The sequence below is a fragment of the Haematobia irritans genome, chromosome 1 (assembly GCF_050003625.1).
Source record: "Haematobia irritans isolate KBUSLIRL chromosome 1, ASM5000362v1, whole genome shotgun sequence".
Lineage (NCBI taxonomy): Eukaryota > Metazoa > Arthropoda > Insecta > Diptera > Muscidae > Haematobia > Haematobia irritans.
This window is the reverse complement of record NC_134397.1, coordinates 227590050-227613297: the sequence shown is the minus strand read 5'-3', so window position 1 is coordinate 227613297 and position 23248 is coordinate 227590050.

Genomic DNA, 23248 nt, shown 5'->3' with positions numbered 1-23248 from the left:
TATATTAAACTTAAAATGGACGATTAAATATGTATATAATTAAGTTTGACAAAATTTTCTATAGAAATAAAATTTTTACAAAATAAAATTTTGCAGCATTTTCTATAGAAGTAAAACTTGAACAAAATTTTCTATAGAAATACGATTTTAACAAAATTTTCTATAGAAATAACATTTTGACAAAATTTTCTACAGAAATAAAATTTTTACTAAATTTTCAAAAGATTTAAAATTTTGACAACATTCTCTACAGAATTAAAATTTTGACAACATTTTCTACAGAAATAAAATTTTGCAAAAAATTTTCTATAGAAATAAAATTTGACAAAATTTTCTATAGGAATAAAATTTCGACAAATTTTGCTAGATTATTTTTGCTCGAGTGGCAAGCATGATTATGAACCGATATGGAACAATTTTTGTGTGATTGGGGATCGGATATATATAACTATAGACCGATATGGACCAATTTTGGCATGGTTATTAGCGGCCATATATTAACACCACGTTGCAAATTTCAACCGGATCGGATGAATTTTGCTCGTCCAAGTGGCTCCGGAGTTCAAATCTGGGGATCGGTTTATATAGGGGCTATATATAATTATGGACTGATATGGACCAATTTTTGAATGGTTCTTAGAGACTATATACTAATATCATGTATCAAATTTCAGCCGGATCGGATGAAATTTTCTTCTCTTAGAGGATCCGCAAACCAAATCTGGGAATCGGTTTATATGGGGGATGAATTTTGCTACTCTAAGAGGCTCCGGAGTTCAAATCTGGGGATCGGTTTAAATGGGGGCTATATATAATTATGGACCGATATGGACCAATTTTTGCATGGTTGTTAGAGACCATATATTAACATCATGTACCAAATTTCAGCCGGATCGGATGAAATCTGCTTCTCTTAGACCAATCACAAGCCAAATTTGGGGATCCGTTTATATGGGGGCTATACGTAAAAGTGGACCGATATGGACCAATTTTTGCATGGTTGTTAGAGACCATATATTAACATCATGTACCAAATTTCAGCCGGATCGGATGAAATTTGCTTCTCTTAGAGCAATCACAAGCCAAATTTGGGGATCCGTTTATATGGGGGCTATACGTAAAAGTGGACCGATATGGCCCATTTGCAATACCATCCGACCTACATCAATAACAACTACTTGTGCCAAGTTTCAAGTCGATAGCTTGTTTCGTTCGGAAGTTAGCGTGATTTCAACAGACGGACGGACGGACATGCTCAGATCGACTCAGAATTTCACCACGACCCAGAATATATATACTTTATGGGGTCTTAGAGCAATATTTCGATGTGTTACAAACGGAATGACAAAGTTAATATACCCCCATCCTATGGTGGAGGGTGGAGGGTATAAAAATCAAACAAATATAGGTTATAAAATCTAAACTGCTTCTAAAGTTTGATGTTATTTCCGACATATTAAACAATAAAATTTAAAAACAAATGAAAGCATGTACACTGAAAAATATTGTTGTAAGGTCAAAGATTTCATGTCTTTAAAATACGAATATGAATTTTTCTTAACATAGAAGGCGTATTTCTTTGATATAAAGTTTTTTCTCTGCTTTATCTTTATAGTTAAGTGATTCGACTTAAAACTAGATATCCTTACTAAGGTCAACTTGTCTTTAATAATTCAGAAAAATTCGTGAACATTAATGACAAATTTAAATTTGTGGACATTTTGAATACAAAGCAAAAAAGCGTTAAAAAATAGGAGATGTTTTTCAACACTTTATTTAAAATACGTTTTTTACTTGAAACATATCATAATTAATACTTGAAGTCGAATCTGAATTTGAAAATATAAGTTGTCGTTAATACGTTCAAGACATGAAGACATGAAGAAAAAAAAACGAATAGATTAAAATTCGTTTCCTAGAATCAAATACGTAAAACTCAAATTTAAAAGGGAATTGTGTCTTAAATTTAACCTTAATTCAATCCTTCGCTTCTTTGGCTCGGAATCAGTACCAAAATCATTAGTATAAAGACAAAATCTTTGGAACGGGACATGATTTTTTCAGTGTTTATATGGTCAGAAGTTCGGGCAGGCCGAATATGAAAGACCCACCACATAAAACTTGCATGCGTTTCTTTTCTTTGAAAACAATTCGATTAATATCGGGCCTGTAGTATATATGAGCCATATAATAGCTCATATATGTTTGTTATAATTTTTCGAAGCATGAAAATCCATTTTCAACTTTGTTTTTAAATACCATAATTTCCTAGTATTGAATATTATTTTATTTTTTTGTTGCGGCTAAGAATTTTGCCAAAGATATTTGCTTTTAAATCGTATACATGCTGCGTGATACAATTCGTTGATTGTAATTTCCTTAGCCCATATCGATAAAGATCAATAGGATCGATTTAATGGAGTTATATACCGCAAGGAATTCAATTCAATGCAAATATATTGTCAAGACAATAGCCGACAATGATGTCGTAAACTGACATAACCCCACCTTCAATGCGAATTGCAAATCGAAATTAAAAAAAAAAAAAATACAATTTAAAAAATGCTAGAAAAAAATGTTGTCTTCTAGAGATTATTTTTTTTTTACTTTCAATTTTTACGATTTCATTCATAATATGACAAAAGTATAAATAACTGTGATTGTAGTCTATTCAAATTTTGAGTTTATGTGAACATTTGCCTCAAGGGGGTGGGTTGGTCTATTTAGACTTTTAATCGATTCATGCTGTTTGATTTGTTTTAATTCTTTTATTTGTTATGGTTTTTTCGCTAGCATTATTATTGTTATTATCTGGGAACAGAAAAACATATGTGAATTTAGTATATTGACTCATTGGTTTTATTTTTTTATTTGTGCCAATAATTTAAATTTAATTGTCGAGATATTAGAGATACAATACGAAGGAGGATCGATCAGTTGAATGTTGAGAAATCAATAATAAAATTTATGACAAAACAAGTATATACGAATATAGCATTAAGTTCGGCAGGGGCGTATCTTAAATACCCACCACCATGATGTATAATATTTTCCTTTGAAAACCCTCAGTCGTAGCCAGTTAATAATACACAGAAAAAAATTTCCGTAGTTAAACTAACGCTAAATTTAACTTTTTTTGTATTGGAAAAAATGTATTTGCTTGTAGTTAAATTTTATTATTTTTATCGAAGTTTTCCACAGCTTAATGAAATCTTACTTTTTTTAAGTATGTCTCAAAAATTTTATGAACTAAACGTGAGTATATAGTTCAATGACCATACACATAAGTTCAATATGAACTAAAGCAAAAGAAGATTTTCGTACGATTCCCAAAAATAGTAAGAATGAACTACTGTATGGTTAAAATGGTTATAATTTGGCGCCAATGATTTTCTTCTTTACTTTTAGTTAATTTTTTCTTCTATGAGATGATGTAATTTCGGGAACTGCAGTTCAAGAGTACAACATGGCCTTAAAATTTCCTGGGTTTAACAACGCTTTGTGGAAATCTAAAAATGTGGAGTAAAACTTAGTTCAATTTTCGTGCGAGGTAGTTCATTCTTCCTATAAAACAGTTCACTTTTTTTTTCGGTGTATATAGAATTTCAGATTTTTATACCCACCACCATAGGATGGGGGGTATATTAACTTTGTCATTCCGTTTGTAACACATCGAAATATTGCTCTGGGTCGTGGTGAAATTCTGAGTCGATCTGAGCATGTCCGTCCGTCCGTCCGTCTGTTGAAATCACGCTAACTTCCGAACGAAACAAGCTATCGACTTGAAACTTCGCACAAGTAGTTGTTATTGATGTAGGTCGGATGGTATTGCAAATGGGCCATATCGGTTCACTTTTACGTATATCCCCCATATAAACGGACCCCAAAATTTGGCTTGCGAGCCCTCTAAGAGAAGCAAATTTCATCCGATCCGGCTGAAATTTGGTACATGGTGTCAGTATATGGTCTCTAACAACCATGCAAAAATTGGTCCACATCGGTCCATAATTATATATAGCCCCCATATAAACTGATCCCCCGATTTGGCTTGCGAGGCCCCTAAGAGAAGCAAATTTCATCCGATCCGGCTGAAATTTGGTACATGGTGTCAGTATATGGTCTCTAACAACCATGCAAAAATTGGTCCTTATCGGTCCATAATTATATATAGCGCCCATATAAACCGATCACCAGATTTGACCTCCGGAACCTATTGGAAGACCAAAATTCATCTGATTCAGTTGAAATTTGGTACGTGGTGTTAATATATGGCCTCAAACTCCCATGCAAAAATTGGTCGATATCGGTCCATAATTATATATAGGCCCCATATAAACCGATCCCCAGATTTGACCTCCAGAGCCCCTTGGAAGAGCAAAATTCTTGCCATTCGGTTGAAATTTGGTACGTGATGTTAGTATATGGTATCCAACAACCATGCAGGAATTGGTTCCTATCAGTCCATAATTATATATAGCTCCCATATCCCATATAAACCGATCCCCAGATGTGACCTCCGGTGCCTTTTGGAGAAGCAAAATTCATCCGATATGCTTGAAATTTGGTACGTGGTGGTAGTATATGATATTTAACAGCCATGCCAAAAGTGGTCCACATCAGTCCATAATCGTACATAGCCCCATATAAACCGATCCCGAGATTTGGTTTTGGAACCTCTTGGAAGAGCAAATTTCATCCGAGTGAGTTGAAATTTGGTACATTGTGCTAGTATATGGTCGTTAACAACCATGCCTAACTAGGTTCATATCGGTCTATAGTTATATTGGCCCTCAGATAAATCGATCCCCAATCACACAAAAATTGGTCCATATCAAGTTCATAATTGTATATAGCCCCCATATAAGCGACCCCCATATTTCAATTCTTGTTCTCTACGTACAAAAAGTCCATATCGATTCGTAATTATTTGTAGACTTAACTATACATAACTTTTTTGTCTAATATATACCATGTATGGACTAAATCACAGTCTTTCGTAGAAGTTTCTACGCAATCCATGGTGGTGGGTACATAAGATTCGGCCTGGCCGAACTTGCGGCCTTATGTACTTGTTTCTACCAGTACGCTTCCCGAAGATTGTTAGTTTAAAGTGGCAGCCCGATTTGATTCAGGCTCACTTAGACTATTCAGTCCCGAAGAGAAATTTAAAGATTCTACTTATGAAGACTATGTTATCCGATCTAGTCTGGATTTATAACAACCATTTTTGTTTGAATTTTAGAGGAATCATAAACATCTCGAATATGTGTGCAGGAAAATGAGGATATAACGTCTTGATTTGAAATCTAAAATCTGTAGATTGTTACCCCCATTATTCAAATGATTGGAAGTAAAATCTGGAAATTTTACTTTCAGTTTCATGCAGTTTTCATGATCAGTGCACCTTCTATACCCTCAAGAAGTGAAATCGGCCTTACGAAATGGACCGATAAAAAATAAATCCGTTACAATTTCAGGCAACTAGTGTAACAACCCTTATTAGGTCCTATTCCCAATCAAAGTGGTTACCTTATGGCTCCAGCCGTGCTCAGTCTTGGGGGGAGTTCTTTCGATTTGGAATAGGCACGGGTTCATTATCATAAAGAAAAGTTTAAGGTAACTCTAAACAACAAGGTAATAAAAGAAAATGTTAAAACAGAAAGAATGGAAATTAGCGTTGGATTAGATGTACGGCATTAAGATCACATTTTGCCTAACATTTTATTTCATTATTATGTTATGTCGGACGAAATCGTCCAGTTAGCCCAGTATCCCCCCCCCATAGTCTCTCATTACCTTTCGTGAATGAAGGTAAAATTTTACAGTTTTGGATACATATTTATTTTACGATAAAATAAAAAAAAATTAAACCTATGATAATTAATAATAATAAAAAAAAAAAATTTAATTCGCGATATTTTAAATGAACAGGTAAGTTTATGAAAAAGAGAAATAAAATTCGAGTGTCATAAAATTAGTTAATTGTAATGAAATAAAATATTTAACCAGGAAATAACGAGCGTGAACAATTAAAATAAATAAATAGTAGTGGACTTACCAAATTTAACTTCTTGAGATCTTCAGGCCTGTTGATCCAGAGGTTGATATCCACATTTTCGATAAATTTCATAAAATTATTTTAATTGTGGCGCTCGTTGTAAATGTTAAATGGAATGAGTCTTGCAAATAACTTAACTAAATAGTCGGTATAAACTAATGGGTTGGAGTTAACTAATTTTTCTTTATTATGCTTTTAAAATCCGGAAATGCTTGAAATCGTCTCAAAGATGTTGCGTTTAAGTTATTCGGATGTTGAAAAAAAAAGGAAATGGAAATAATAATTTTTCTTTCATCGAATCGGATTCTTCACTGAAAGGCTCACACAAATATTCATCTACGGTAGAAGTATGGCGAAAATTTTTAAACGCCCAAGATGGCAGGAACACAAGGACACATTCAGCTCTGACCATGTAATGTGAGGCAATGAGTCTTGGAACCGCCTTAATCGGAGGTAATATCCAAAATGATTGACAGCAGGAAACAGTAAGGTACCAGGTCTATTTTATCACGAGATTTTTTTTTACAATGTTTCAATATGAATTTCTTCAAAATTTTATTAAAAATGCCTTTTTTTTCCTTTTAAACAAAAATTCCAATAATAATCTTTTTTTTTTCTTTCTCTTTTTTTCTTTTCAATTCTATGCCTACTTTTTGTTTTTTTTTTTTCAAATTCAAATTTTCATAGTCTCCCTTTTTATTCTTTATCGTTATTACCATCAATTTGTAAAGTAAAAAAAAAATTATGTTACTCCCATATATCTTTTAAATGATAAATCGCAGTTTTTCCTGTACATACGTCTCTTAGCTCGTAGTAAGTATTTCCAATTTTCCGTATAACGATAGCCTTTACACCTGTTGGAGCCAATTTAGAACTAAATTTATTTATTCGTGAGCTTTGTGGAAAGTTCCTGCGTACAACCTCTTGACCAATACAAAGTTCTCTATTGCGTGTTCGTAGATTGTACGACTTTTCATTCCTTTTGTAAGCTTCTGTCATCTTTTGTTGTATTTTATCCCGTAATAACCTAAATTCATCCATTCTCTGAATTTGTGAGTCCCCTTCCTCTAGTATTCTCAATTTCCTTAATATGTTATAATCCTTCCCATGGGTTATCATTGATTGACCAAAAACTACCTCATATGGTGTCATACCTATAGTTTGATGCACACTGTTTCGAAGAGCACAATTTACCAAACTTAAGTATACATCCCAGTTTCGTTGGTCTTCCTTTATATACGAACGTAAGGCTGCATTAACCGACCGGTTAACACGTTCACTCGCGTTCGCTTGCGGGCTATGTATAGCTGTCAATTGGTGTTTAACGCCATATTTACTAAGAAGTGCCTGAAATGCTTTACATCTAAATTGGGTTCCGTTATCCGAAACGATCACTTCTGGAACACCATAACTATTAAATATTTCATTTCTAATATATTCAATTATGGGTTTTGTAACAAACTTCTTCAAAGGATGTAAAAAGGTGTATTTAGTAAAATGGTCTAATATTACTAAGATGCCTATAAACCCTCCTTTCGTACGAGGCAATGGTCCGATCAGATCGACATAAAGCCTCTGAAAGGGTCTCTCGGTAGTCACCATCTGCCCCATTGGCGGTCTTAAAATAGTATTAGGATTTTTCGAGGTCTTGCATATGTCACAATTTCTTATATATCTCTCAACATCCGTAATTAGTTTCGGCCAAAAGAAATATTTCCTTATCCGGTGCACGGTCTTAGAAATTCCACTATGAGCCATGTTTGGTGGATTATGTGCCGAATAAATTACCTTCATTCGTAACTCTGTTGGAACTACCAACCTCCATCCTATATCATCGTCGCACCCTTTTGAAAACTTAGTTCTCTTATAAATATGTTTTCCATCGACTCGGTAGTCTGGAATCCCAGACCTTTGGAAATCCTCCCTCCATTTAGAATACTCCATACTATCGAATGCTTCAGAATTCATATCAATTGCTGGTTCCAACTCTATATCAATTTCAGAAACTTCATTCTCAGTATCAAAGGCTCGAGATAATGTGTCCGGCACGACATTGTCTTTACCACTTCTATGTTCGATTGAAAAATCAAAGCCCTGTAGTTTTAGCGCCCATCTAGCAAGCCTTCCTGACAAATCACTCTGTCCCATAAGCCATTTAAGACTCGCATGGTCTGTAACCACTTTGAATTCATGGCCCTCTATATACGCTCTAAACTTTTTCACAGCCAATACCACGGCTAGACACTCCAGTTCCGTGATTGTATAGTTTCGTTGTGCCTTACTTATTTTCTGCGACATATATGCAATAGGCCGCTCATTGCCCTCGTCATCCACCTGGGCCAAAACAGCCCCTACACCAACTGTACTCGCGTCGCACTGTAGCACAAACGGTTTCGAAAAATTCGCATTAATAAGTACAGGTGCACTACACAACTTCCGTTTCAATAGTTCAAATGATTCCTGTGCCTCCTTTGACCAAACAAATGAGCGTTTCTTGGACAACAGTTCCGTTAGTGGATAAGAACAAGTGGAAAAATCTGCTATGAATCTCCTGTACCATCCTATCATTCCTAAAAATTGTCGTAAACGACGCACGGAGTTAGGTACTGGAAATTCTGCTATTGCACTCACTTTCTCCGGATCTACTGCTATCGAGCCTTCCCCTACGATGTAACCCAAATACTTAACCTTCTTTATTGCAAAACTACTTTTCTTCACGTTAATAGTAAGACCGGCCTGTCGTAATCGTATCGCCACTTCCTGTAAATGCTTCAAGTGATCGTTGAAGCTCGTAGACACTATTAACAAGTCGTCCAAATAAACAAATACATGGGACTTCATATTATAGGGTATCACCATATCCATTAATCTGCACATCGTCTGTGGTGCGTTGCAAAGACCGAATGGCATTCTGACAAATTGATATAAAGGTCGATTTGGCACCGTAAATGCCGTCTTTGGCTTTGAATCGTCTGTTAATTCAATTTGCCAGAATGCGTCTTTAAGATCGACTTTCGATATGTAATGCACCGCAGGCAGCCTAGATAAAATACCCTCAATGTTTGGCATAGGATACGAGTCCTTTACAGTTACCGAATTAAGCTTACGACTATCTACGCAAAATCTAACTTTATCAGGTTTTACCAACAGTACACCTGGAGAAGACCAAGAAGAATTAGGACATTCCTCAATTACGCCTAAGGACATCATTCGGTCTATTTCCCCCCATAATATCTTCTCTCTAGCCGGGGAAATAGGATAGCAACGTTGCTTTATAGGCTTCGAATTTCCAGTATCAATCTCGTGTTTCAGTAACGTAGTGCACCCTAAGCCCTCCCTATCTGAATTTGGAAAGAGATCTATAATAGCATCCAACTTTCGTCGTTGAACATTTGACAACATAATTTTATCCTCCTCATCTTTGTGGACAATTTCAATTTCATTAATAGAACCCTGAACAGAAATTTCAATATTGTGATGCTTCCAAAAATCAATGCCACATATAATATCCTGATGGATTGTTGGTATGACCAAAAATTCAAATACACATGGTTTTCCTTGAAATTCGAATTCTAAATTCACAATACCTATAATTTCCTGTCCTTGACCATCGGCCGTCCTTACAATACCTCGACATTTCTTAAACACTGGAAGATTACAAACTGGAAGATACAAAACAATATAATTGCCCACCAATGGTAAATGGCAAATAGGGTCTCGTATCGGTACTTACTGTTATAACCGACGAAATAACATATTGTCTAAATTCTTTTAATTTTCCCCAAAAATTTCTCATACGGGTAGCACTACGTGTCCTCCTTATTTCGTGTTTAATTTGGTTAATTTCTGAACAGTCCGGTGTTAAATGTATTGTCTTGTCTGGTAAATTTAAATGTGGTTGCAATGTATCTATTTGTTGGATCGAGTCGATGGATGCCCTTTTTCCTGACGAAGGACATCCCTTGAGAAGTTTCCCTGACTAACACATTTTGGGCATGTAGGCTTATAGTTGTCTTTTAATCCACATCCATAGCAGAAAACACGTCTTTCACTAGTACAGTCCTTATAACCATGCCCAGGAGCATCACAGTTCCAGCACTTTATTGGAACTTTGATACCGCAAACCTCAATGTTACCCTCAGATTCACTAACCATATCTAATTCTGCTTCCACTTCCGAAATTTGAAACTTATCACGTCCCGGTTGGAACTTCTTACTAATCTGCATGTCTCTAACGAATTTTTCATGTCTTCTTACCGCTTTTCTAAGCTCAGCCACATGTCTGAATTCCATATGCAATAATTCATGCCTTATTTCTGATCTCAAATTACGTAGCACCAATTCACACATCTCCTCCTCCGATAACGGAATGCTAAGCTTGTCGGACAAAGTAAGTATTGCGTCATAAAAATCGTCAAAATTTTCAGTCGCCTTTTGCTTACGACGACGTATGTCATCTTTTACGTCAAAGTCATTGTAGTACTCCCTATACTGTGTCCTTAGAGCTTCTAAAAGGCTAGCCCACTCTACTATTCTATTTCTGTGGTGGTAACGCCAAAACCATTCCAACGCTTTTCCTTCAAACAGCATATGAGCATTCAACGCTACCAATTCATAGTGTCCCCCAAGAGTAGTTTGTGACATTTTATTCACTCTATAGATAAATTCTTCAACGGGGATATCCTTTCCACTTCCCGAATAAATAAGACGCCAATTTTTAATAATGTTTACAATTTTCTCCGAATTTTCCGGTTGAATGGCTACCGGAGGCGGAGGTGTATTATTTCGAGATCTATTATTAGAAGTCGATCTAATCTCCATATCTCGTAAGGCATTATAAATAATCGTCGGTATTTCGGACCGAAAATCGTTAAGGGATGAAGCCCCGATATGGCGAACTTGTTGTTCTCCCATTCCAATGGATTCTCGTCTACTCCTGTCCCTACTCAAACTGTGTACCTGTCCATGATGTCGCCTAGATTGAGACCTGGTACTTACTCTAGAATCTCGCGTATTTTGGTCTCCAATTATTTCAACTCCAGCGGCACCTTCTGTGTCATTGGCCTCTGTCAAATCTTCTCTACCTCTCGTAACAGGCATTATTATTGTTATTTTTGATAACTTTTTTTTTTTTTTTTTTTTTTTATTTTAAATTACTTAATATGTTGCTCCACAAAATCTTTGGTACAACTTACAATGATTCGATTGTAGAAAAAATTATAATGTCCCAGATATTTTATATAAAAACTCACTACTCAGCAAGGAGACGACTAAAAGGGGATAACTAAATCTAACCTATCCAACGCTAATATTCACAACGATAAAGACCTTTTCGACCAAACGTAAAATTCCAATTACGTATCATTCAGAACTAAAAATCGTTTATAGTCGCTTTAAGACCGTATTTTAACATAAAAGTAACAATGGGAAATCGACCAAGTATGTAATCGCACTAACTTTTGCACTTACAAAGTTCTCAAGTCTATATTCCTCATAGAGAATATAAAATAAAAGATCATCTAATTGAGAAATGATTTCCACTGGTTCGACTCCGGTAATATCCACATCGAAATTCCACGCAGAAACAATTTCCAATAGATTTTGTTGGTTAATTAGCTCTGGTACATTATTCGATAAGCGATATAATGAAAATCCAAGCCTCTAATTTCACCAACAATGCAAAAAAAACAAATTGCAGAACCTTAGCAGAATTCGTCTAAGATGGTATTAAGACTAAATGGAATAAAATGTTTTCTACTAAGGCCCCACGTTGGGCGCCATTTATTTATGTAACAACCCTTCTTATTAGGTCCTATTCCCAATCAAAGTGGTTACCTTATGGCTCCAGCCGTGCTCAGTCTTGGGGGGAGTTCTTTCGATTTGGAATAGGCACGGGTTCATTATCATAAAGAAAAGTTTAAGGTAACTCTAAACAACAAGGTAATAAAAGAAAATGTTAAAACAGAAAGAATGGAAATTAGCGTTGGATTAGATGTACGGCATTAAGATCACATTTTGCCTAACATTTTATTTCATTATTATGTTATGTCGGACGAAATCGTCCAGTTAGCCCAGTATCCCCCCCCATAGTCTCTCATTACCTTTCGTGAATGAAGGTAAAATTTTACAGTTTTGGATACATATTTATTTTACGATAAAATAAAAAAAATTAAACCTATGATAATTAATAATAATAAAAAAAAAATTTAATTCGCGATATTTTAAATGAACAGGTAAGTTTATGAAAAAGAGAAATAAAATTCGAGTGTCATAAAATTAGTTAATTGTAATGAAATAAAATATTTAACCAGGAAATAACGAGCGTGAACAATTAAAATAAATAAATAGTAGTGGACTTACCAAATTTAACTTCTTGAGATCTTCAGGCCTGTTGATCCAGAGGTTGATATCCACATTTTCGATAAATTTCATAAAATTATTTTAATTGTGGCGCTCGTTGTAAATGTTAAATGGAATGAGTCTTGCAAATAACTTAACTAAATAGTCGGTATAAACTAATGGGTTGGAGTTAACTAATTTTTCTTTATTATGCTTTTAAAATCCGGAAATGCTTGAAATCGTCTCAAAGATGTTGCGTTTAAGTTATTCGGATGTTGAAAAAAAAGGAAATGGAAATAATAATTTTTCTTTCATCGAATCGGATTCTTCACTGAAAGGCTCACACAAATATTCATCTACGGTAGAAGTATGGCGAAAATTTTTAAACGCCCAAGATGGCAGGAACACAAGGACACATTCAGCTCTGACCATGTAATGTGAGGCAATGAGTCTTGGAACCGCCTTAATCGGAGGTAATATCCAAAATGATTGACAGCAGGAAACAGTTAGGTACCAGGTCTATTTTATCACGAGATTTTTTTTTTACAATGTTTCAATATGAATTTCTTCAAAATTTTATTAAAAATGCCTTTTTTTTCCTTTTAAACAAAAATTCCAATAATAATCTTTTTTTTTTCTTTCTCTTTTTTTCTTTTCAATTCTATGCCTACTTTTTGTTTTTTTTTTTTTTTTCAAATTCAAATTTTCATAGTCTCCCTTTTTATTCTTTATCGTTATTACCATCAATTTGTAAAGTAGCTATCTTTACACTAGGATAAAAAATATGGTTTATGTAAGCCCAAAGAGTTAAATCGGGAGATCAGTCTATATGGGTTCTATGTCAAAAACATGCATCGATACACACCAAATTCAACACACCTATTTGTGTATCTGAAAAACCTACAGAATCTAGACCTCTAATCGAAGGACAGGCTTATAAAGGAGATATATCAAAATCTGTAACGATACACAATTCGGGACCTATTCTTGGCCCTAAAAACTCTAGATTTCAAATTTCAGGCAAATTGGATAAAAACTACGGTTTCTAGAAGCCAAAGAAGTAAAATCGGAAGATCGGTCTATATGGGGGCTACACCAGAACATGGACCGATGCGCACCATTATCTAAAAACCTATTTATGATCCTAAAAAACCTCTAGATTACAAATTGCAGGCAAATTTGATAAAAACTATGATTTCTAAGCTCAAGAAGTAAACACGGGAGATCGGTCTATATGGGGGGGCTATAGAAAACCATAGACCGATGGACACCATATTCGGCACGCATATTTACGGTCCTAAAAAACTCTAGATTTCAAATTTCAGGCAAGTTTGATTTGATAAGACACACATATTTGTGGTCCTAAACTACCTGGAGATTTCAAATTTCTGGCAAATCGCATTGAAAATGCGGTTTCTAGAAGCCCAAGAAGTAAAATCGGGAGATCGGCTTATATGGGGCCTATACCAAAACACGGACCGATACACTCCATTTTCGACACATTTCGACAAGTCCTGGTCCTAAACTATCTTCACATTTCAAATTTCAGTCAAATCGGATAGAAAATACGGTTTCTAGAAACCCAAGACCCCAAATCTGGTGGTCGGTTTTTATGGGGGCTAATCAAAATCTAGATCGATATAGCCCCATTTTCGAACTTGACCTGCCTGCAAACATAAGACGTATCTGTGCCAAATTTCTGGACGATAGCTCCATTATTATAGCGTGATTGCAACAGACAGACGGACATGGTTATATCGTCTTAGAATTTCTCCCTGATCAAGAATATATATACTTAATATAGTCGGAAATCGATATTTCGATGTGTTACAAAACGGAATGACAAACTTATTATACCCCCATCACCATTCTAGGGTGGAGGGCATAAAAAGGTATTTTAATACATACGGGAAATTGGTGCAAATTGCCAATGACGGTTCTATCATACATACACTCCAAAAAAACTGAACTCTCTATTTCACTAAAGCCAATTTAACTTCATTTTAGTTCAAGGAATTATTACCTTTGGAGAAAGTTCCCTTTACTTTAATAATGTGTTGCGTACATTAGTTAAATGAACTAAAAAAGGGAAAAATTATACACAAATGAAGTATAAAGATTTACAAAATAGTTCATTATTTCTTTCAATCTGTAAAATTTACTACAAATGTGTCCATCTTAAACTTTGTGTGGCACTAACGACATTCTTGCAATTTTGACCTCCAGGTTTTACCTTTAAATTACAAAGTTTTCTTTAACAAGTGAAAATATTTACGTATTTTTATGATGTCGGCGTGACGTCAACATTTGTAATACTGTTAAGTTAACATTTTCTAAAAATAATCTAAATTTTCTAAAATTAATTTTTTCAGTGTATGGATGATAGTTTATTGCAATTTTTAAATTTTTATATAATTTATTAACTGTAATAGTGCCTCCCATATTTAATATCATAATTTAAATTTTTTAATCAAATAAATAAATAATTATTAGAATATACGAGGGCGGTTCGGAAACTTCTTAGCCTATCAATGAAAAAGAATAGTTAGTTTTTCAAAAATATTTTTATTTTTCAATATAATCTCCTGAAAAACCGTTGCCATAATCTTACCAGCCGATTGAATTGTATTTGCCTTCTTTGGGGCACTTCCTCCAGCTTCAGTCCATTGTTTGGATTGTTCTATTGTCTCTGGAGTATAGTGGTGGATACATGTCTCATCAACAGTTATGAAACGACGCTTAAAATCCATTTTATTTCGCTTAAAACGATCCAAACAAGCTTGAGAAATGTTCATTCTTATGCGTTTTTGATCGACTGTTAACAAATGCGGCACCCATCTTGCAGAAAGCTTTTTCATCTGTAGTTCTTCATGCAAAATTAAATGGGCTCGATCGTGTAAGATGCCCATGATATTAGCAATTTCACGCACTTTTATTCGTCGATCACTTAATACCGTATCATGCACTTCGGCTACAATTTCTGTTTTTGTTGCTGGTTTTGAACGTCCACTATGTGGTTCATCTTCAATGCTTGTACGACCACGTTTAAATTCAGCAACCCAATTTTTTACTGTTGCATATGAAGGAGCACTTTCACCTAACACATTTCTTGTTCCGATAAACTTTTTTATGTAAATATTTAATGACAGCACGCATTTCTAATTTTTCCATTGTAAAAAAATTGCGGATGCGTCTTTTTTGAACACCTGTTTCTATATGAAGGAGTTGACAGATCGAAACAAAATTTAACATGTGTTCATAACAGAGATGGAAGTTTCCAAAACACTTAACTTTTTTCTGTGTATACCGCGCTTTTTGTGCTAGGCTAAGAAGTTTCCGAACTGCCCATACTCTTCAATATATTCCAAAAGTTTTTCCTTTCTGGTACAATTCGGATGCTCAAAATGAAACAGGTTCTTAATGGGTTGTCCAAGACTGGTACATGGGGACCTATCTATAGGCTACTCCTAGGACGTGTCCTTTGGAATGGGTCCAAGTCTATAGTGCAAATGTTCGGTTTAAGACTTCTGCAAAAGTTAAATGCAAAACTAAGCCAATATTTTCAGGGATCGTACGATGAAAATATATTACCTCATTTTGTAATATACGGTAAGAAAGGGAGGATCCTCTCTTGCGCTAACTATGTGGAATCAATTCTGTGATTTGAAATTTTCACCGAAGATTCAGATTCATTCTGCGACAAAAATTCTCATAATCTTTCTTAACAGTTTAAGATTTCATTGAGTGAAATTGTTTTGCATCAAATCACTGTAACTAATATATTTTTGCTCTGTGTATTACAAGTATTATAGTATATTTATTTTTTCTAGATCACTCAATACTTATTTTCAGAAGTGGTCGTCATATTCGATACCAACGTATCGCCTTTGCCGTGTATATAAGATAAACCACTTTCAATTCTTTTATAGAATTAAAAATGCATTTGTCAACAGCACTTGCAATTTTCGCTTCCGTTCTAGTACTTCATTTGGTTGTCGTTGATGCCAAGAGATGTAACACCTACTGCAATGAGCTTCATAAACCAATGTGTGGTACTCTTTCCCATAAGGGACAAAACGGCTATCGTCAATGTACTTTTGGCAATCTATGTAAGCTTAATGTTCGAAAGTGTGTATTTGAAGAAAGTAAGTTGGCTTATTTTGTAGCATTAAAAGAATTTCAAGTCTAATACGTTGCATTACATTTTTATGATTTCCAGAATGGAGAAGTAGAGATGGAAAGTGTAAAACTGAAGTAAATTGTGGCGATATAAAAGTTTAAATATAATTTTTTTTGAAGGCATAAAGTATATATATAAAATTATTAAATTCAAATTAATTTGATACAAGAATATTCTAATAAACTCATTTTAAATAGAAAAATATAAATTCCATTAAAATCGATTTCATTTGTAGCAGATTGGTCTATGTGGAATCTATGTATGTACAACATATGAGGAAGAGCTAAGGCATTGAGCTAAAGTTATCCCTAGATGGATGGAATGGAATTTTCTTTTATATAAAGATGTCCATGTTAAAGTCGAATCCCTTAACTCTAAAGACAAAAAGGCTTCAATGAACACTCAAAAAATTGAACTCTCTATTTCACTAAAGCCAATCTAACTTTGTTTTAGTTCATGGAATTATTATATATGGAGAAAGTTTCGTTTACTCTAATAATTTTTCAAGCCACAGGTACATATGGCTTGCCAAACCAGATATTTCTTTGCGAACTTTGACAGACGGCATTTTGACAACTGAATAGTGAATTCCAAAATCAAAATAGGAGCAACATTCTACATACACCCACCTTCAAAATGAGGGGTGTTCAGGTTTTTTATATGCAAAATTGAAAGAAATACGTCAAGTTTATATTGACCAAATTTTGACCGTATCACCCTTTATACTTCAAAGTAAAAAATGTTTTCTCAATTCCAAAGAAACTTTAAACCAAAGATGCTAAATCCTCACAATAAGTCTTAGCCTATATTTGAAGCTTTTTTATCTTAAATCCAAAGATTCAATATTTAAGTCAATATTTGAAGACAATTTCTTTAAATCAAAAATGGGTTTCTTTACTTAAAGGAAAATTTGCCTCAGTTCAAAGACATACAACTATAATGGTAGTTCGCTATATTCCAAAATTTGTGTCCTAAACTTAATGCAAAAAATTTTGGAATCAAAGATTATTATATTAAAATTTCATTATTTTATAGAAATTTGTCCTTAATATTTTGTAAATTACGCATCCTAAAATTTAGGTTGCGTGATCTTTAATATCACGTAAATATTTTTTTCTGTGATTAAAACTAAGTTGACCTCGATTCAACACATTTTTTATGAGGGAATGTTCATTTTAGAGCCGAATCACTTAACTTTAAAAACAAAATGTCTTCATTCATAAGTTTATTGACATTTGGTGAAGTAAATATCTTTATAAAAAAGAAATATGACTTTCAATCCTTCATTAGTTGCTGCTTTGTTGTTTACATTACGCGGGACTAAAGGGTTCAAAGCTACTTCAGTAGGTTACTAATCTTTTTAGTCCACCTTTAAAATTATTAAGATCTTTCTACAGCCCATAATGAGTATCTTCTTTGTCCCTAAATATAAATTACTCCATCTTTGTTATTGAATCAATTCTTATTTTAGCGTGTGCGTGTAATTTTCATTACAATACATTTCTGGGGTCGTGAACCGATACAATCATTTAATGCATTTCTTTGAAATTAATCAGATTGTCGATAAAATAAAATGAGTTTTCATACTCGTGTTGCGGTTTTTTGTTGAATTATTCATTTGCTAAAATAAAATTCTATATGGTGATACTTGAGACTATTTAAGAGGTGGCTGCATTTGAGGATATAAAACTTATATCAAAATGCTGTTCTTTGCCTTCTATGTTGTTCTATTTGCCACTGCGTTAGTTGGACATACATCTGCTATTCCAAAAAACTGTGATATTTCTTGTCTACAAGTTGTAGATCCTGTTTGTGGTACTTACGTTAATCCCAGATCAAGGATTATTGACACTTGCACTTTTGGCAATAGCTGTTTGTTAGACATATACATGTGTAAAACAAAACAACGTAAGTTTTTTTTAAATATCATTTTTTTTTAAGATGACCAATATATAGTATTAAAAAGTTTTAATATATTTTTTAATGTAATAAATGTACTTTTGAATCGTTTTTTGTTTAGATTGGAATAGTACTCCCGAAAAATGCAAAACCGAACGTAATTGTGCAAAATTAAGAAAAGGTTGATTTACTTCACGGATTTCAAGACTTGTTTAAACTAAATAATTTTACTAGTCTAACTCACATTTATTTGTTAAAGAATTATTAAAAAATATAACATGATATATAAAAGAGAGGATTGGGCCGCATGCTCTACCTGCACGCCCGCGAATGTAAGAAATTTGAAGTTTTCCATATAAAATAAAATCATATTATATCTATTATGAGATCTCATTATGCCGAACATCGTTTATGACCCCACCCACCATAGATTTAAATCGTTTTAATCCAAGTGAAAATTCGATAAATGAGTTCATCTGTATCCGCTCTGAGAAAAACCATGCTCGTTTCCAAAGATTTTGTCTTTTCCTAGTGATTATGGTATTTATTCCGAGCCAAAGAGGCGGATAATCTAATTCTTTTTCAATTCTTTTTTAAGTTTGAGTTTTGCGTGCTTGTTTGTAAAAAACAAATTTTAATTAACAAAATAAAAAACGTCTTTAAAATAGAGTATTGAAACACTTCTCCTATATTTGAGCGTTTTTTTGCTTATAAAAAGTTAAAAATTTAAAGACTTTAATTATACAATTATTTTTCGAGCTTTATGGACAGATATAGATTAAGGAACATGGTTAATAGAGCGATTGAAAAGAAAACGCCAGATATAAATCTATACACGCCTGGACTGTACATGTTTCGGTTCGGGCGAATGAACCTTTTCACAGCCTTTAGTATAGATCTGGGTATAGAGTTGGGAGAGATAACTCAATTTTGGGCGCTTTATGCTAACTCCTTATGGAGAAAACATTTGGGAATTTTCTTGACTTGATTGAAATCTATATTGACTTTTGGACAAGGAAAAAAGCTTTATATCAGAGAGAATTTTAATTTCAGACGGCCTAGATTTAAAACTACAAATAAAATTGGCTTCAGCGCTCTAGTGGACTCACTTTTTTTGAGAGCTCGGAATCAATACTTTTTGAATGGAGAAGAAGGAGTAATTTTCAGAGAAAATTATGAATATGGGTTGAGGAAAAATTTGGTAATTAAAAAAGCAAAAAAAAAAAAAAAAACAAGTATATACGGCCGTAAGTTCGGCCAGGCCATGTTCTAGCCCAATGTACCAAATTTCAACCGGATCGAATGAAATTTGCTCCTCCAAGAGCTCGAGAGGTCAAATCTGGGGATCGGTTTAAATTGGGGTTATATATAATCAAGACCGGTATGGACCATTTTTGCATGGTTATCAGAGACCATATACTAACACCACGTACCAAATTTCAACCGGATCGGGGGAATTTTGCTCTTCCAAGGGGCTTCGGAGGTCAAATCTGTGGATCGGCTTATATGGGGGCTACATATAATTATGGACCGATGTGGACCAATTTTTGCATGGTTGTTAGAGACCATATACCAAATTTCAGGCGGATCGGATGAAATGTGCTTCTCTTTGAGGCTCCGCAACCCAAATCTGGGGATCGGTTTATATGGGCGCTATATATAACTATGGACCGATGTGGACCAATTTTTGCATGGTTGTTAAAGACCATATACCAACACCATGTAGCAAATTTCAGCCGGATCGGATGAAATATGCTTCTCTTAGAGGCTCCACAAGCCAAATCTGGGGATCGGTTTATATGGGGGCTATATATAATTATGGACCGATGTGGACCAATTTTTGCATGATTGTTAGAGACCATCTACCAATACCATGTACCAAATTTCAACCGGATCGGATAAATTTTGCTCTTTCAAGAGGCTCTGCAAGCCAAATCTGAGCGTCGGTTTATATGGGGGCTTACCTATAGCCCCCATAGTGATCCGATATGGCTCATTTTCAATACCATCCGACCTACATCAATAACAACTACTTGTGCCAAGTTTCACGTCGATAGCTTGTTTCGTTCGGAAGTTAGCGTGAATTAAACAGACGGACGGACGGACATGCTTTGATCAACTCAGAATTTCACCACGACCCAGAATATATATACTTTATGGGGTCTAAGAGCAATATTTCGATGTGTTACAAACGGAATGACAAAGTTCATATACCCCCCATCCAATGGTGGAGGGTATAAAAATGGAAGTTCTTCTAAAGACACGACCCTTTTTTTGAAAATATTTGAGGACAAACGTTACATTAACAAGTAAGGAAAGACTACAGTTGGGCGGGGCCGACTATACTATACCCTGCACCACTTTGTAAATCCACATTTTCGATACTGTATCAAATCCGTCAAATGTGTTGGGTGCTATATATAAAGGTTTTTGTCCCAAATACATACATTTAAATCTGACTCCATCTGAACAAAATTTATAATCTATAAACTTAACATTTAAGTCGGCTAATGCCCTGGGATGGTACACTATGTTACTAAAAAATATGGGAAACATTTTTATTTGAACCAATTTTGAGGCAACTTCGCAAACGTGTATTTATGATTTATAAGTCGATAGATCGATATGTAATCGATATGTATTAGAAATAAAGGAAAATTTGAGTCACTTTTACAAGTTTTCGACTTAGCAGTGGCGATTTTATAAGGAATATGTGGGAATTTTGGCCATTTTTTCCCAAATCGGAAAAACATATATATATATTATGGAAGCTGTATAAAAATCTGAACCGAATCTTAATTCAACTCCCTGTGCAAAACTTCAGGTAAATCGGACTACAACTTTGAATTCTGTGATCATATGACGGAAAATCGGGCGAAAGATGTATCTAAATCTGAACCGATTTCAATTAAATTTAGCACACTTGACTACACTACTAATTGTACTCCTAGTGCAAAATTTCAACCAAATTGGGCGAAAGATATATATGAGAGCTATATCTCAATCTGAACCGATTTCAATCAAATTTGGCACACCTGACTATAGTACTTATTGTTGTCCTTGTGCAAAATTTCAAGCAAATTAGGGTAATACTCTGGCTTCTGGGGCCATATAAGTCCATATCTGGCTAAAGATATATATATGAGAGCTATATCTAAATCTGAACCGATTTCAATCAAATTTTGCACACTTGACTATACGACCAATTGTTATGTTTGTGCCAAATTTCAAGCGAATGAACGTAAATCTCTGGCTTTTGGGTCCTTATAAGTCCATATCGGGCAAAAGATATATATGGGAGCTATATCTAAATCTGAACCGATTTCTTCCAAAATCAATAGGGTTCTATTCTGACCCAAACAGGAACTTGTGCCAAATTTGAAGGCGATTGGACTTAAACTGCCACCTAGCCTTTGATCATAAAAATGTGATCAGAGACAGACAGACGGAGGGACGGACGGACGGACAGACGAACATGTCTAGATTGACTCAGGGACGCATCCTGAGTATTATTGCCAAAGACACCATGTGTCTATCTCGTCTCCTTGTGGGTGTTGCAAGCATATGAACTAACTTATAATACCCTGTTCCACAGTGTGGCGCAGGATATAAAAATCATAAAAAATATAAAAATTATTTATTTGGCAAAATACTACAAAATATTTTAATCCTCATCCAAAACATTGAATTCGTTTCACACCTTAAGAAGTGATGCAAATTCAGGCTGTTGAAATGTTGGACATCCGTCCTATGACAAGCCCATGTTAATTTCATCGCTTCTGCGTCAATTTTGCACTACTTCCGAATCCAAAAAGAATATTTTCACTACTTTTATGGTGATGCTTTTTTTTTTGCTGGGTAAATATGAGAGGAAATTTCCCTTTCCTAATTATATGAACCGATTTTAAATGATTCAATTCGACTCCATAAGGAGATTGATTGTAACTTAGTTCAGTTTGCTTTATAAAACAAAATTAACACGAATGTAAATGTAAATGGATATAACATAAATTAAAGAATACCAGCCATTCAAATTTTATATAAAGTGTGCCTTTTATAGTTTTCGATTTTGTGAAGGGCATCAGCATGAATTTTTGTAATCATTGATGTAGCACTTAATCATTTTTCACATTTTGAATGTGTTAATTATTGCCGTGGTTGCGTAAAATCTTTAAGTGTAGCAATCTTGTGGCACAAATGACATAGGCGGAAACTAAAATCTTAAAAGCTATTCAGAGCCATCTATACCACAATCAGTTGTCCAAGGTGTCCATTGTCCATTCATTTAAAATATTCGTTAAGAACGTGCGACAGTAAGTTTTAAACGATTTACACTGAGACAAAATATTCCATTTTTATACCTTTTTCGAAGGTGGACTCAAATTGGTTAAGTGGATGCGAAGTTGATTTACTAGAAAAAATTTCCAATGTCACTACAGTCAAACTGTTCAAGACAAATCTCATGACTCGCGGCAATTCTCGTTACTAGGGATTAAAGAACATTTTCACCAGCGAACTATCAAAAAATTCAGCGTAATTAATATCAGGAGGTCATGGGTGAAAGTGAATTTATTTGTGAAACTGAATTGGTTCGTGAGTGTGAATTTTTTCGTGTGCATAATTTTTTCCATGAGGTCATTGAAATGGGTGAGAGTGAATTTATTTGTGAAACTGAATTGGTTCGTGAGTGTGAATTTTTTCGCATAATTTTTTCCATGAAAAACAAGTAAGTAAAGTAGAAAGTCGGGCGGGGCCGACTATATCATACCCTA